This window comes from Dermacentor variabilis, chromosome 6 (assembly GCF_050947875.1).
Source record: "Dermacentor variabilis isolate Ectoservices chromosome 6, ASM5094787v1, whole genome shotgun sequence".
Taxonomy (NCBI): Eukaryota; Metazoa; Arthropoda; class Arachnida; order Ixodida; family Ixodidae; genus Dermacentor; species Dermacentor variabilis.
In genome coordinates this window covers 63,802,323-63,815,701 of record NC_134573.1, presented here as the reverse complement: position 1 = coordinate 63,815,701, position 13,379 = coordinate 63,802,323, and the positions used below count along the sequence as shown (strand labels likewise).

Genomic DNA, 13,379 nt, shown 5'->3' with positions numbered 1-13,379 from the left:
ATCGCAGCCGCGAACTTCAGTAATCCTTGCAGCAAATGGTTGTCTACTGCTACTGCTCCCGCGTGTACTGTTGGAAGCGTCCGCCAGGCAGCCTTCAGTGGCGCCTCTATAGGCGGTGCACGAGGCGTATACCTGCTGAGGATACCTACTAAAGCAACAAGCGTACAACTCACCTACCACATCAACCTACAGGTGTCGCTGAAAGTCACCACGCGCTCAATAGACCGATGTGCCGAAGAAACTTCAGGAGGAGGCGAAACACCTCGCTCCCGGAAATCACGTGTCCATGGGGGAAATCCTCTACGATAGCACACATAGCCACTCAGCTTTTCAGTCCGTCAAGGAGAGGCTAGCAATTTTTAGCGAACTCTGGGCACTCTAAAAAGCAATGTTTTATCATGACTGCACCAGAACGAAATTTTTTGAGTGCGCCAGTCTAATATTGTGCCGCAATGCCGGCATTTCTGTTGGCCGTGTTGCGAATACGGTTGTTTTAGGCGCTCGTGAGCAAGTGTCTCGTTTATTACTGTTACAATAAATGGCGGCAGCGAAGGTGGGCCCAAGAGCCGCTAGATTATCATTCTATACTCGGTGTTGCTATGCGCAGCGTTTCAATGAATACACAACGAGAGGATAAAAGGAACCCCGTGAGACGTGCGAGACCTAGCTTGCCATAGGAACTATCGTAATCGTCAAAAACTTTTCTCTTCTCTCTTTTTCTTATCTTTTCTTTCCTCGCCCCATCCTCCTCTGCCCGACACGAAATTTGGTTATCCTCTGTCTTTCACCGTTTGTTTTCCTTCTCTTAGCGTTCGCACGCACCGGCGTGTCATGCATTTCGAAGGCCACAAACAGGCTTCGCGGCGGCTCCGTTTGATGGCGCCGAATGTTTTTAGGCAAGCAAGAAGGTCAAGTCTCGCGGCAATACAGGCGTCATACATAACTCTGTTCGCCGGTGGCAATACGCTGCGTCGCTATATCGACTCGGTGCTCAGCGCATTCCCGTCGAAAGTCGTCGCGAGATGGGTTCTGCCAATTTTCTTCGTATACTTTGAAAGCTCAATAGGTGAAACTACGAAGAAGAAATAAAGAGCGCGATTGAGCCATGAGGCTTGGATGATATCTATGTTTTAAATTAAATAAACAATATTCAAATTTTTAGAACAATTAAATAAATAAACAAGGACGCAAATGGAATAACAATGACGTTCGAACTTCAGTCAGTAGGAACCAGAAATGAAGTTTTCTGTGACAATGCATATACTTGCATGCATGTCCTCTACCATTACATCTCCAAAAGATAGCCGTACAGAAATATTCAGCGGCACTTAGCTTCAACATTGCCACCGGTAACCATGCAATTTATGCTACCATTTTGCTTTATCCAGTCAAACTAGTCAGGGCTATGTCAACCTGCCCCCGCCCCCCATAGCGAGCATGAACGATCGGACGTAATGTTAGCAGCAACAGCAGCAGCAGCGGCTTTGATTATTATTATTATTATTATTATTATTACCTCTTTTGAGATCGCAAAAACCCGTAGTGGGGGATAGGCCACAAATTGAGCAAAAAACGTCGACAAAGTTATAAGCGTAACGTCAACACACAGGAAGACAGCAGTAGCTGGTACTATAGTTGAGATTAGGAAAGAATGGAATTCAGCAAGCCGTGTAATGTATACGGCACACAACTGATGGTCTGTCAGCGTTACAGAATGGCTGCCCAACGAAGGGAAGCGCAGTCGTAGACAGCAGAGATCTAGGCAGTGAATGAAATCAAGAAATTTGCACGCGTAGGATGGTGCCAGTTGGTGCAAAGGCAGGGATAAATTGAGGTCGATCGGTGAGGCCTTCGTCCTGCATTGAGAATAGAATAGGCTGAAAAGGATGGATACATAACACAGCATTGAGACATGCAAAAAGAAAAAAAAGGATAAGTTTAAATTATTTAGGAGTGAGCAAAATGTGTGTAGTACAGTGTATCTCAAGTTCCCCTCATTTCTCTAAATAGATGAATTTGTCTTCCTCATATATTTATTGTAACAATATACATGATAAAAAATAAACAAATTGTGGAATCGTGGAAGAATCGTAGAATAACGCTTTTTGTGAAGAAAGAAGAAGAAGTGCTCGCGCACAGCGGTGGACTGGACTCCGTACATCAGACGCATCCGATGGAGTACAAAAACGACTGGTCCAAGCGTGAGTCACATTACAGTTGCCGGTGAACAGTGCCTGCTTCTTTTCGTGTCCGTAACTTAACAGAGGCCCATCACTATGATTCAGACGCCTGCACAACGCTTCGTCAGCTGACGTCTTCTAGGATTGTAGTTCAGATTGGCGGTCGCCATTATTGCGATATTGCAATATTACCTACCTTAAGTGCGCAACTTGTCATTGTGCCATTCATGAATATAATGGTGGTGTTTTCAAAATTGATATGCGTGCTGTATATAAGAAGCGCCCCAGAATACATTGCACATTGCGCCTGTGTTATACTAGATTCCCTTCTCTGAGCAACTTCCATTACATTCAGTTGACCGCAGTTGTCCTTCATGATAAAATTAGTTATAGACAGAAGAAAAGTATATTAAAGCATATATTTTCTTTCTAAATATTAGCAACCATCCTTTGATGAGCATGGCAAAATAACCCTATTGGTGCTGGGATAAGCTATACCCATATATAATTTCAATTTCATAAACCAATGGCGCAGGAGCCCATTCAGGATATGTACTACAAGGAGGAGGAGGGAAAAAAACTTTAGGGCCCACACTAAGACCCAGTAAAGAAGAGCGCTTGCTCCGCAAAGGGCCATCGTTGAACCGCCGAGTCCGAGTGAAGCCAATCACTCCAGGAAGGAGGGGAAGGATAAGGGAAGTAAGGAAAAGTAATGGCAGTGTTACATGAGTGCAGACTGGGTTCTGTATCTGTCCTTATCTCTGGGCAGATTGGGCAATGAGCTGTGCTACGCCAACCGAAGTTGTAGATAATTAGTCGGGTGAGAAGACTGCTCGTTCGAAATTTGCGAAGGACATGTGGTTGTTCCGTGTTGAGTGAAAGATGAGGTTGGGGTAAAATGGTGCGGTTTTCCCTGATGTTCTTGTAGTGGTCAGTTATTTGCTTTTTGTCCGCGGCGGCGCCTTCCAGTGTCGTTGGATTTGGACGGGGAATCGAGGCCGTCCAGAGGTGAATTTCGCGGGCACGTTGATGAACCAACTCTTTTCCCTCAATCCCAGCAGGACCAGGTACCCAACGCAGGGTGATCGTAATGTTCGGTTTGTGGTTGCTGGTTTCTATTAGAACGTCATGTAGGTGGGTTTCCAATAGTCGGTGTTGTATGTTGCGAATTGCTTTGCTGAAGTCGGCATGAGGTTCACTGTAGGCCCCGATGAAATTGAAAATCTCCGATTGAGATCGCGGGCTCACCGCCATGTTGATATGTGCTGTGTGAAGTCAAAAACCACTGCTGCAGACAATCATCTGCAAATGCCATTCATGGCTGCTTACTGAAGTGTCATTAATGAAGCGCGGCATACGTCGATGTGCCTGTACAAACGAATGAATTAGGAGGGAGCATTACATTACAATGCTCAAGCCATGAAAAATCGGGCCAGGACGCGAGGACGTCGAGGAACGTTTTAGACTCTTCGCCCACGGCGCTAGCCGCACTCAGTGCAAGCTCTTCCCAAAAACAACGAGTCCAAAAGCAGCGAGCGGCGGCCGCACTTGCACGTTGCAACGATGGCCATAACTATATAGGGTGTCCCAGCTAACTTTGGCAATACTTTATGCGAATGCCACGTTGCTGGACAGAACCAAGGTAATGTTGTTTGGCGTCGCTTGGAGATACGAAAATTATTTTTTTTCATTGCGCCTAATTATATAATTAGTCTTAATTAATTATTCAACTTCTCAATTATTATAATTCAATGAAATGTGTCATTGAGAAAATTGCAGTGACATGAAAAACTCCTGATACAGCTTTCCGTGCTCCATACGTGCCACATAAAAATGTTATTTCGAGCATGAAAGAAGCTAGCGAATGCACTCAAAGTGCTTCGAGCAATCAGTCACGTGGCAATTTTGCGTGCATTTCTGGGGTTATTTCACGCTCGGAAAAACACTTTTATGCGGCACGTATTAAGCAACAGAAAGCTGTGTCGGGAGTTGTCCTCGAGAGATATCGCACCACGCTAGTAAGTGTCAGCATCTGTGCACGCAAGAACTTTCTGCTCGATCATGAGGCACTCGCGATAGCTTTAACCTTCAGGTACCATGAAACAAAGCTACAAAAGAAATTCAACCAATGTTAACAAAAACAGTGCGCAAAGAGCATGTAAAAAGAAAAAAGCTCCCCCCCCCCCAGCTCTCGGAAGAACAAATAAGTGCTACTCAGGTGTTTATCTCAATAAAAAATAAACCAACAGCACGCAGGGCGTCTCAGCCTCCCACAAAGAATCATCCAAAGGTGCAACTGGATGAGCCGATCACCTTATCTGTCTCTTGAATTCCGGAACAGAGGCAAAACAATGCAGTTTTCTTTTACCTATTTCTGCCATTGTCGCGAGCTTTCTTTATGTAAGGATAGGGTAACATCAGGAAGGTACGTTAAACAGTCACGTTTTCCACCACTTTTGAGCAGTTATCTTCCACTGCCACTTATAGCAAGGGCTCAAACAGGTCACCATCTGAAGCAATACAGCACTTGCTTCTTTCCAACACTTGTGCTGTTGCAGATTTGACCAATGAAGGTGGAATGTCGCGGAAGTATCTACTTATTTCTGCCTTTAGGGCGTCTGGTGTGGTAGTTTCGCTGCTATACACGCGATCTTTCCCGTAGCCCCACAAGAATAGCCCAGCGGTGTAATGAGCGGCGACCTTGCAGGCAAGAGTACAGGTCGGTGCCGCCCAATCCACGGTCCAGGAAAAAGCTTATCGATCCACGCTCGAGACTGACTACTACTATTCGCAGGAGCACCATCGTGTAGAAACCAGATGTTCCGAATATGCGCAAGTAGAACGTTGCAACAGACGTCGTTATGTAGGATATCGTTACGTATTGTTGCGTCGTTAGTGTGCTGTAAAAAAAAATCGGTCCGATAATGTTGCCATCAAGAATACCGCACCACACATTAAACCACCACTGGTATTGGTGTCGTGTGTGTGTCAGCCAGAGGGGATTCCTAACACTCCAGTAGTGCTCGTTGTGAAGATTAACTTGTGCGTTTCTAGAGAAATTAGTCACATCCGTCCAAAGGCCACGAGTGAGAAAGTCCAGTTCTTCCTCACATTTCGTAAAAATTCAATTGGCAAAGTCAAGTCTGTTTTCAAAATCTAGGTCTTCAAGTTTTTGATGAAGATGTACATGTTACAGGTACATATGACCTTTTTTTAAACATCCTCCACACTGATGACCTTGAGGTTCCGGCCTGCGCACTGGCGTAGCGCACACAACCGTGAGGGTTAGCAGCGAAGAATGCAAAAACATCCGTTTCTGATTCTTGAACAACTGTCGCAGTCCTGGGTCGGTTTTTTGTGATATCCTCGATCGCAATGTAATAACGTGGCTGGCCGATAAGGAAATGAAATCGCTCCGTTGCTTGTTGGCCAAGGCTACCCATTCACTAAACTCGAGTTTCCACTGTAATATGTCACGCAGAAAAAGAAGGTAGAAAGAAAAACTATCTGGTTCCGTCCGGGATCGAACCGGAGACCTTTCGCGTGTAAAGCGAACGTGATAACCACTACACCACGGAACCGCGCATGTCGAGGCAGCGGGAAAGAAGATATTCTAGCTGCGACATTTTTTTTTTTTCGACGCGCCTCCCATGCTACTGGCAGAAGCGCTTGCGCGCGTGCGCTTTGTACCGCACTGCTGGAGGGGAGACGTTGTGCGGTTCCGTAGTGTAGTGGTTATCACGTTCGCTTTACACGCGAAAGGTCTCCGGTTCGATCCCGGACGGAACCAAAGTTTTTTTTTTTTAAGTCCGTGTTGGTGAAGGACAATTCTGTGAACTCGTGTCACCCTTTCTGGAAGTGCAAAACATAAATAAATAAATAAAGCAAGAGATGTTGCGTGTGATTGAATACCGGGAGAAGAAAACTTGGCAGCCCGAAAGGAATTTCAATTAAAATTGTCGCTCAGGTAATGCTGACTATGAAAACAAATGTTTGTTTGTTTGCTTGTTTGTTTGGCGACATCTGTATATGTTTTGCGAAATAATGTTGACGAGGACTGCCGATGAAGAAGGAACTGCCGGTAAAGAAAGAGCGCGTAGTGAAGGGAACTCCAATTTATTGACGGAAATGCGTCGTGGAAAGAAAATGGGAGGGGTATGCGCGCGCAAGTATGCCACGAGTTCACTGTTGCACAGGCGAGTTTAATTCTCCTGTTGCTACGCCACATCCGGAATAGCTTGGCTGCCTTGCTCTTGTCGCCGTGCGCCGCCCCCAGAACCAGGATCATTTTAGCCTTCTGATCATTCGTTCAGCATGACTGTTTTCTTGAATAACAGCTAACTGACGTGGTACAGTTGAGATCTTCCTTCTTATCTACACAGTGACACGTCAAGCAAAAATGATTTATGTAATCGACAACAACATATGCTGGCCGTACAGCTACACCAAAACGCATTAGATAGACATCGCCTGCGCAATGTTTGTTTCTATTCCTAAAAGGAAGGAAAAGAACATAGGTTCCGGACGCGCCTATATACAGGACAAGATGAGTGCGCAAAATTACAGGCCTATGTGCGCCATTGCCATTTCCCGGCTTCGAAATCTCCCTCTCCCCACTCCTATACGGCTCCGCTACGCTTATCACTGCGTCACGGCGTGTTCTCATGATGCCGCGACCATCACATAGCGAGAAGCCCTGTATTGAGCTGCCGCCGCTAGGGTAGAGGCTGTGTATCCATGGCTATTCGCTTGGAAGCGCTTGAGTAGCGGCGTGCGAGCGCGTACCTATTTCGTATTTTGCATATTTCGCGCGTTTTTGTTTTTTCTCGGAAAAATCAACGAGGCAAAGCTGAGCCCGAATCAAATGCTTGAGTCGGAGGTTATCTGAGGTGCCTAACAACTTTGTAACTGATATGTTTGTTAATAAAGCAAAAATGAAAAAGTGCATTAATTAAAAGGAATTAGTTAATACTTCGTGATGAAAAAATAATACTGGCTCTAAGTACACATGACCATACGGCTACAATGCAGTCGGTAGGATTTCTCTAGAGCTCTTGCGTTTTTTTTTAACTCTTGGTCCAAGTTAACTGAGACACCCGGTATGTAGGATGTCTCGGTTTTTTAACAATATTATTATAATTCATGATCAACTATCTCTTCATTTAGCCTCAAACAACATTCTTGAGTAGAGCAACAAGTGGGGAATGAAACTTAACTGACATAAATCTGTGTTTCTACGTAAAAAAAAACAAAAAAAGCTACCCTTGAAATTTTCTTATTCTATTGTCCAAGATCCCTTGGCCGAAGTGAGCGAGTACAAGTATCTCGGAATTACAATTACTAACAACCTAAATTGGAATAGTCGCATTGCTGCTACCGCCTCTGCTGCTTTCAGAAAGGTATGTCTACTTCGCCATAAGCTTAAACATGCATCCCATGAAGTAAAATAATAAGCCTATACCACATTTATTCGACCCAAATTGGAATACTCGTGGGTTATTTGGGACACGTTTACCAAAATCAACATTAACGCCCTTGAAAGGATAGAGAGAAGAGCCACACGTTTTATTTTTTCCAAATACGGCCGAGAAGAGTCTATTGTGATGCAGCAGTTATCACGACGTTTATTAAGCGTCGGAGATCCGTCGAACCGACCATGCGCCAAAGCACGGATCGCACACACGAGCGAGCCCCATAAGCGATGATGAAGAACGCCATATGAACCCCACATGATGATCATCATGTACAGATGACAATGTATAGCTTATAAATGTCCACACTAATGTCCCCTCACATGAGAGCGGCCATCCTGGCCGCAATTCAAAGAGGCGGCGAACGCCTCATGAAAGGCTTCATATGGGAAACGTGGACAACCTCAGCAGCGCGGCAGCAGCGGTCATTTAGAACAATAACTGGTGCCACGCGATAGTTAACCGGAGAGGTCTGCTCCAATACTTTGTAGGGGCAGATGAACCGAAGCTGAAACTTGTCACACAAGCCAGGAGTACGAACTGGTGTCCGGAGGAGCACTTCCTCGCCAGGGCGGAAGCACACGACGCGGTGAGAGGCGTCGTAATGCTGCTTCGGTGTTGATGCGGGCGAGCTGGCGACAACGCAGAATTCGGGGACATATTCCTCGCAGGAGGATGGACATTGATCGACAGTTGGCGCGAAGAAAGAGGCGTCAAGACACGAAGAGGGCGAACGACCATCGACAACGTAAAATGGCGAGTGACAAATGACAATACCGCCATTCAACGCGCGACCGGTTGGTCGTGCAGGGAACGGCCGAATTGTACGCAAAAGTCACGAATCGCAAAATTCCGTCCCAGTTTCTGTGATGTTCGATGTAAGTAGCTAGCATGTCTGACAGCGTGCGATGAAATCGCTCTGTTAGGCCGTTGGTTTGCGGATGGTAACTGGAAGTAGTCTTGTGAGTGGTTCCAGAGGATCTGAGTACTTCATCTGCAAGTTGCGAGAGGAATGCTTTTCCTTGGTCGCTCAGGAGGACGCGAGGAGCACCGTGACGCAGCATTAAGGCTTTAAGTATGAATGCAGCAACTTCAGACGCTGAGACAGAACTCACACAAGCTGTTTCGGCGTAGCGTGTCAAGTGGTCAACGGCTGTCAGAATCCATCGTTTACCGGTGAGAGTCACAGGAAGAGGACCATAAAGGTCAATACCAACGACTTCAAATGGTTGCGACGGACACGGAACCGGTTGCAGTTGTCCGCTTGGAGCTGATGTAGGGAGCTTTCAACGCTGACATAGGGCGAGGGAAGCGACATACCTCACTACACTGGCGGAAAAGGAAGGCCAGTAGCAGCGACCTTTGATGCGGTCATAGGTTTTCTGGAAACCAAGCAGTTATGTCGTCGTGAGAAGCCTGCAGGACATGCGCACGTAGAGAGCGTGGCAGGACAGGAACCCAGCGTTGACCGTCAGGGTGATAGACATGACGGTACAGGACGCGGTTGTCAATCTTAAATTGCGTCAGCTGTCGACGAAGGCGGGAGTTACGCGGGCGCGAAGCTCCTTGAAGATGGTCTATGATGCGCCGACAGCAAGAGTCGGCAATTTGATGATATTGGGCGAATCTGTTGTCGTGTGTAGACACCTCGTCTACAGTGGCCAACGACAAAGCATGTGAAGAAGGGTCGTGCAAAAGCTTGTCACGGATGGTAGTTGGAGGTCCATTGCATGGTGTCGTAAGAAGCGGACAGCGAGAAAGCGCGTCTACATCCTCGTGTTTTTTCCGCACTTGTACGTAATAGCAAAGCCGTATTCTTGCACACGAAGGATCCACCTACCAAGTCGTCCAGACAAGTTCTTCAGCGTCGAAAGCCAGCATGATGCATGATGGTCTGTCATCATCATCATCATTATCATCATCATCATCAGCCTGGTTACGCCCACTGCAGGGCAAAGGCCTCTCCCATACTTCAACAACCCCGGCTATGTACTAATTGTGGCCATGTCGTCCCTGCAAACTTCTTAATCTCATACGCCCACCTAACTTTCTGCCGCCCCCTGCTACGCTTCCCTTCCCTTGGAATTCAGTCCGTAAACCTTAATGACCATCGGTTATCTTCCCTCATCATTACATGTCCAGCCCATGTCCATTTATTTTTCTTGATTTCAACTAAGATGTCATTAACTCGCGTTTGTTCCCTCACCCAATCTGCTCTTTTCTTATCCCTTAACGTTACACCCATCATTCTTCTTTCCATAGCTCGTTGCGTCGTCCTCCATTTAAGTAGAACCCTTTTCGTAAGCCTCCAGGTTTCTGCCCCGTAGGTGAGCACTGGTACGACACAGCTATTATTCACTTCTCTCTTGAGGGATAATGGCAACCTGCTGTTCATGATTTGAGAATGCCTGCCAAACGCACGCCAGCCCCATTCTTATTCTTCTGATTATTTCCGTCTCATGACCCGGATTCGCCGTCACTACCTGCCATAAGTGGATGTATTCCCTTACCACTTTTAGTGCCTCGCTACCTATTGTAAATTGCTGTTCTCTTCCAAGACTGTTAAACATTACTTTAGTTTTCTGCAGATTAATTTTTCGACAAACTGTTCTTTGCCTGTCCAGGTCAGTGAGCATGCATTGCAATTGGTCACCTGAGTTACTAAGCAAGGCAATATCATCAGCGAATCGCAAGTTACTAAGGTATTCTCCATTAACCTTTATCCCCAATTCTTCCCAATCCAGGTATCTGAATACCTGCTGTAAGCACGCTGCGAATAGCATTGGAGAGATCATATCTCCCTGCCTGACGCCTTTCTTTATTGGGATTTTGTTGCTTTCCTTATGGAGGACTACGGTGGCTGTGGAGCCGCTATACATATCTCTCAGTATTTTTACATACGGCTTGTCTACACCTTGATTCCGTAATGCCTCCATGACTACTGAGGTTTCGACTGAATCAAACGCTTTCTAGTAATCAATGAAAGCTACATATAAGGGTTGCTTATATTCCGCACATTTCTCTATCACCTCATTAGTAGTGTGAATATGGTCTATAGTGGAGTAGCCTTTACGGAATCCTGCCTGGTCCTTTGCTTGACAGAAGTCTAAGGCTTTCCTGATTCTATTTGCGATTACCTTAGTAAATAGTTTGTAGGCAACTGACAGTAGGCTGATCGGTCTATAATTTTTCAAGTCGTTGGCGTCCCCTTTCTTATGGATTAGGATTATGTTAGCGTTCTTTCAAGATTCCGGTACGCTCGAGGTCATGAGGCATTGCGTATGCAGGGTGGCAAGTTTCTCTAGAACAATCCGCCCACCATCCTTCAACAAATCTGTTATTACCTGATCCTCCCCAGCCACCTTCCCCTTTGCATAGCTCCCAAGGCTTTCTTTACTTCTTCCGGCGTTACCTGTGGGATTTCGAATTCCTCTAGACTATTCTCTCTTCAATTATCGTCGTGGGTGCCCCTGGTACTGTATAAATCTCTATAGAACTCCTCAGCCACTTGAACTATCTCATCCATATTAGTAATGATATTGCCGGCTTTGTCTCTTAACGCATACATCTGATTCTTGCCAATTCCTAGTTTCTCCTTCACTGCTTTTAGGCTTCCTCCGTTCCTGAGAGCATGTTCAATTCTATCCATATTATACTTCCTTATGTGAGCTGTCTTACGCTTGTTGATTAACTTCGAAAGTTCTGCCAGTTCTATTCTAGCTGTAGCGTTAGAGGCTTTCATACATTGGCGTTTCTTGGTCAGATCTTTCGTCTCCTGCGATAGCTTACCGGTGTCATGTCTAACGGAGTTACCACCGACTTCTATTGCACACTCCTTAATGATGCCCACAATATCGTCGTTCATTGCTTCAACACTAAGGTCCGCTTCCGGAGTAAAAGCCGATTACCTGTTCTGTAGCTTGATCTGGAATTCCTCTATTTTCCCTCTTACCGCTAACCCATTGATCGGCTTCTTATGTACCAGTTTCTTCCGTTCACTCCTCAGGTCTAGGCTAATTCGAGTTCTTGCCATCCTATGATGGTCTGTAACGATGGTGAAATGGCGGCCGTGAAAATAAGGTCGAAACTTCTGCACTGACCAAATGATAGCTAGGTATTCCTGCTCCGTGATGGTGTAATTATTTTCTGCGTTTGCGAGAATGCGACTTGCGTACGCGACCACCCTCTCACCTAAAGTGTCGTCTCGCTGTAGGAGAATGCCACTAATGCCGTGACCACTAACATCCGTATGCAGGAGGGTAGGAGCAGCTTCATCAAACTGGCGAAGCACTTGTTCAGATGTGAGAGCGCGCTTCAAATGGGCGAACGCTGATTCACATTCGGGAGACCACACAAAGGGAACATTAGAACCCAGTAATTTTTTCAGAGGTGACGCTGTTGAGGCGAAGCCTCGTATGAATCGGCGAAAATAGGAAGCGAGGCCTAGGAAACTGCGCAAATATTTCGTCTTTTCGGTACGAGGGAAGTGCCGAACTGCCAAAACCTTGACAGGATCTGGACGAATGCCATCTTTGCTCACAATGTGACCTAATACCTTAATCGTCTTGCTCGCAAAATGGCATTTCTTGGCGTTTATCTGAACTCCAGCGTTGGCAAGGCACGTGAGAACTTCATCCAGACGTTTCAGGTGCTGAGAGAAGGTTGACGAGAAAAGAACAATATCGTCCAGATAGCACAAGCAAGTCTTCCACTTCAGGCCACGAAGAACGGTGTCAATCATGCGCTTGAACGTTGCGGGCGCATTGCAGAAGCCGAAAGGCATGACATTAAACTCTTAGAGCTCATCCGGTGTTGAAAACGCCGTTTTCTCTTTATCGTCCTCATGCATGGGTATCTGCCAGTAGCCGGAACGCAGATGGAGACTGCAGAAGTACTCGTCACCCTGCAGGGAATCCAAGGCATCGTCTATTCGCGGCATAGGGTATACATCCTTGCGTGTGATCTTGTTAAGTGCTCGTTAGTCGACACAAAATTGAACAGAGCCGTCTTTTTTACGAATCAAAACAACGGGGGATGACCAAGGGCTAGCAGATGGGCGTATTATGTTCCGTTGGAACATGTCGGTGACGTTCTCGTCGATGACTTTCTTCTCGGCTAGCGATACGCGATACGGTCTACGGCGCACGATGGATGTGCCATCTGTCTCTATCCGATGCGTCGTAATCGAAGTTTTTCCCAACGAAGATGAATGCGCGTCAAACGAAGCTTTATGTTTTTGCCGCAAAGCAAGCAACTGTTGTGACTGCGAAGGTGTCAGGTCGGAGCTGATGGCAGCTACAAGAGCTGAAGGAGATGCGGCCTGACCAGTAAAAGGAACTTCAGAGGAAGCTGCTTTAAAGCAAACAACACAGATAGACTCCGACTCAGTGGCAAAAGCCAATGTAGTGCCTTTAGGGATGAGATTCTTTTCGGTTGTCTGGTTTGTCTGGTGCGCTGGTGGTCATGGAAGCCATGTGGACCGGCGTTGGTTTTTGAGGCATCGGTGGAACGATGACTGGAGTAACTGCGGTGTCTTGTGCGTACGTTGGTGGGGTACGAGGTGTTAGAGGGTCCGCGTACGCTGCACCAGCCATCGACGCCAATTCCTCCTTGACAGCGTCTCGCAGATTGGTATCCGATACATGAGAAGGCATAGGCCCTGCGGCTAAGCCAAAATACTGCAGCTCTTCTCGAATTATTGCGCGTATCATTGCTCGTACCGTAGGGT

General features: G+C 46.4%; 2 non-coding genes across 2 annotated transcripts; one reads left to right on the top strand and one right to left on the bottom strand.

The window, feature by feature from the left end:
• Positions 1 to 5,688: 5,688 nt before the first annotated feature.
• Positions 5,689 to 5,761, bottom strand: TRNAV-UAC (transfer RNA valine (anticodon UAC)). Its single transcript has one exon. It is a non-coding gene; the product is annotated as a tRNA-Val (tRNA).
• A 136-nt stretch (positions 5,762 to 5,897) lies between these two features.
• TRNAV-UAC (transfer RNA valine (anticodon UAC)) lies at positions 5,898 to 5,970 on the top strand. Its single transcript has one exon. It is a non-coding gene; the product is annotated as a tRNA-Val (tRNA).
• Positions 5,971 to 13,379: the final 7,409 nt, after the last annotated feature.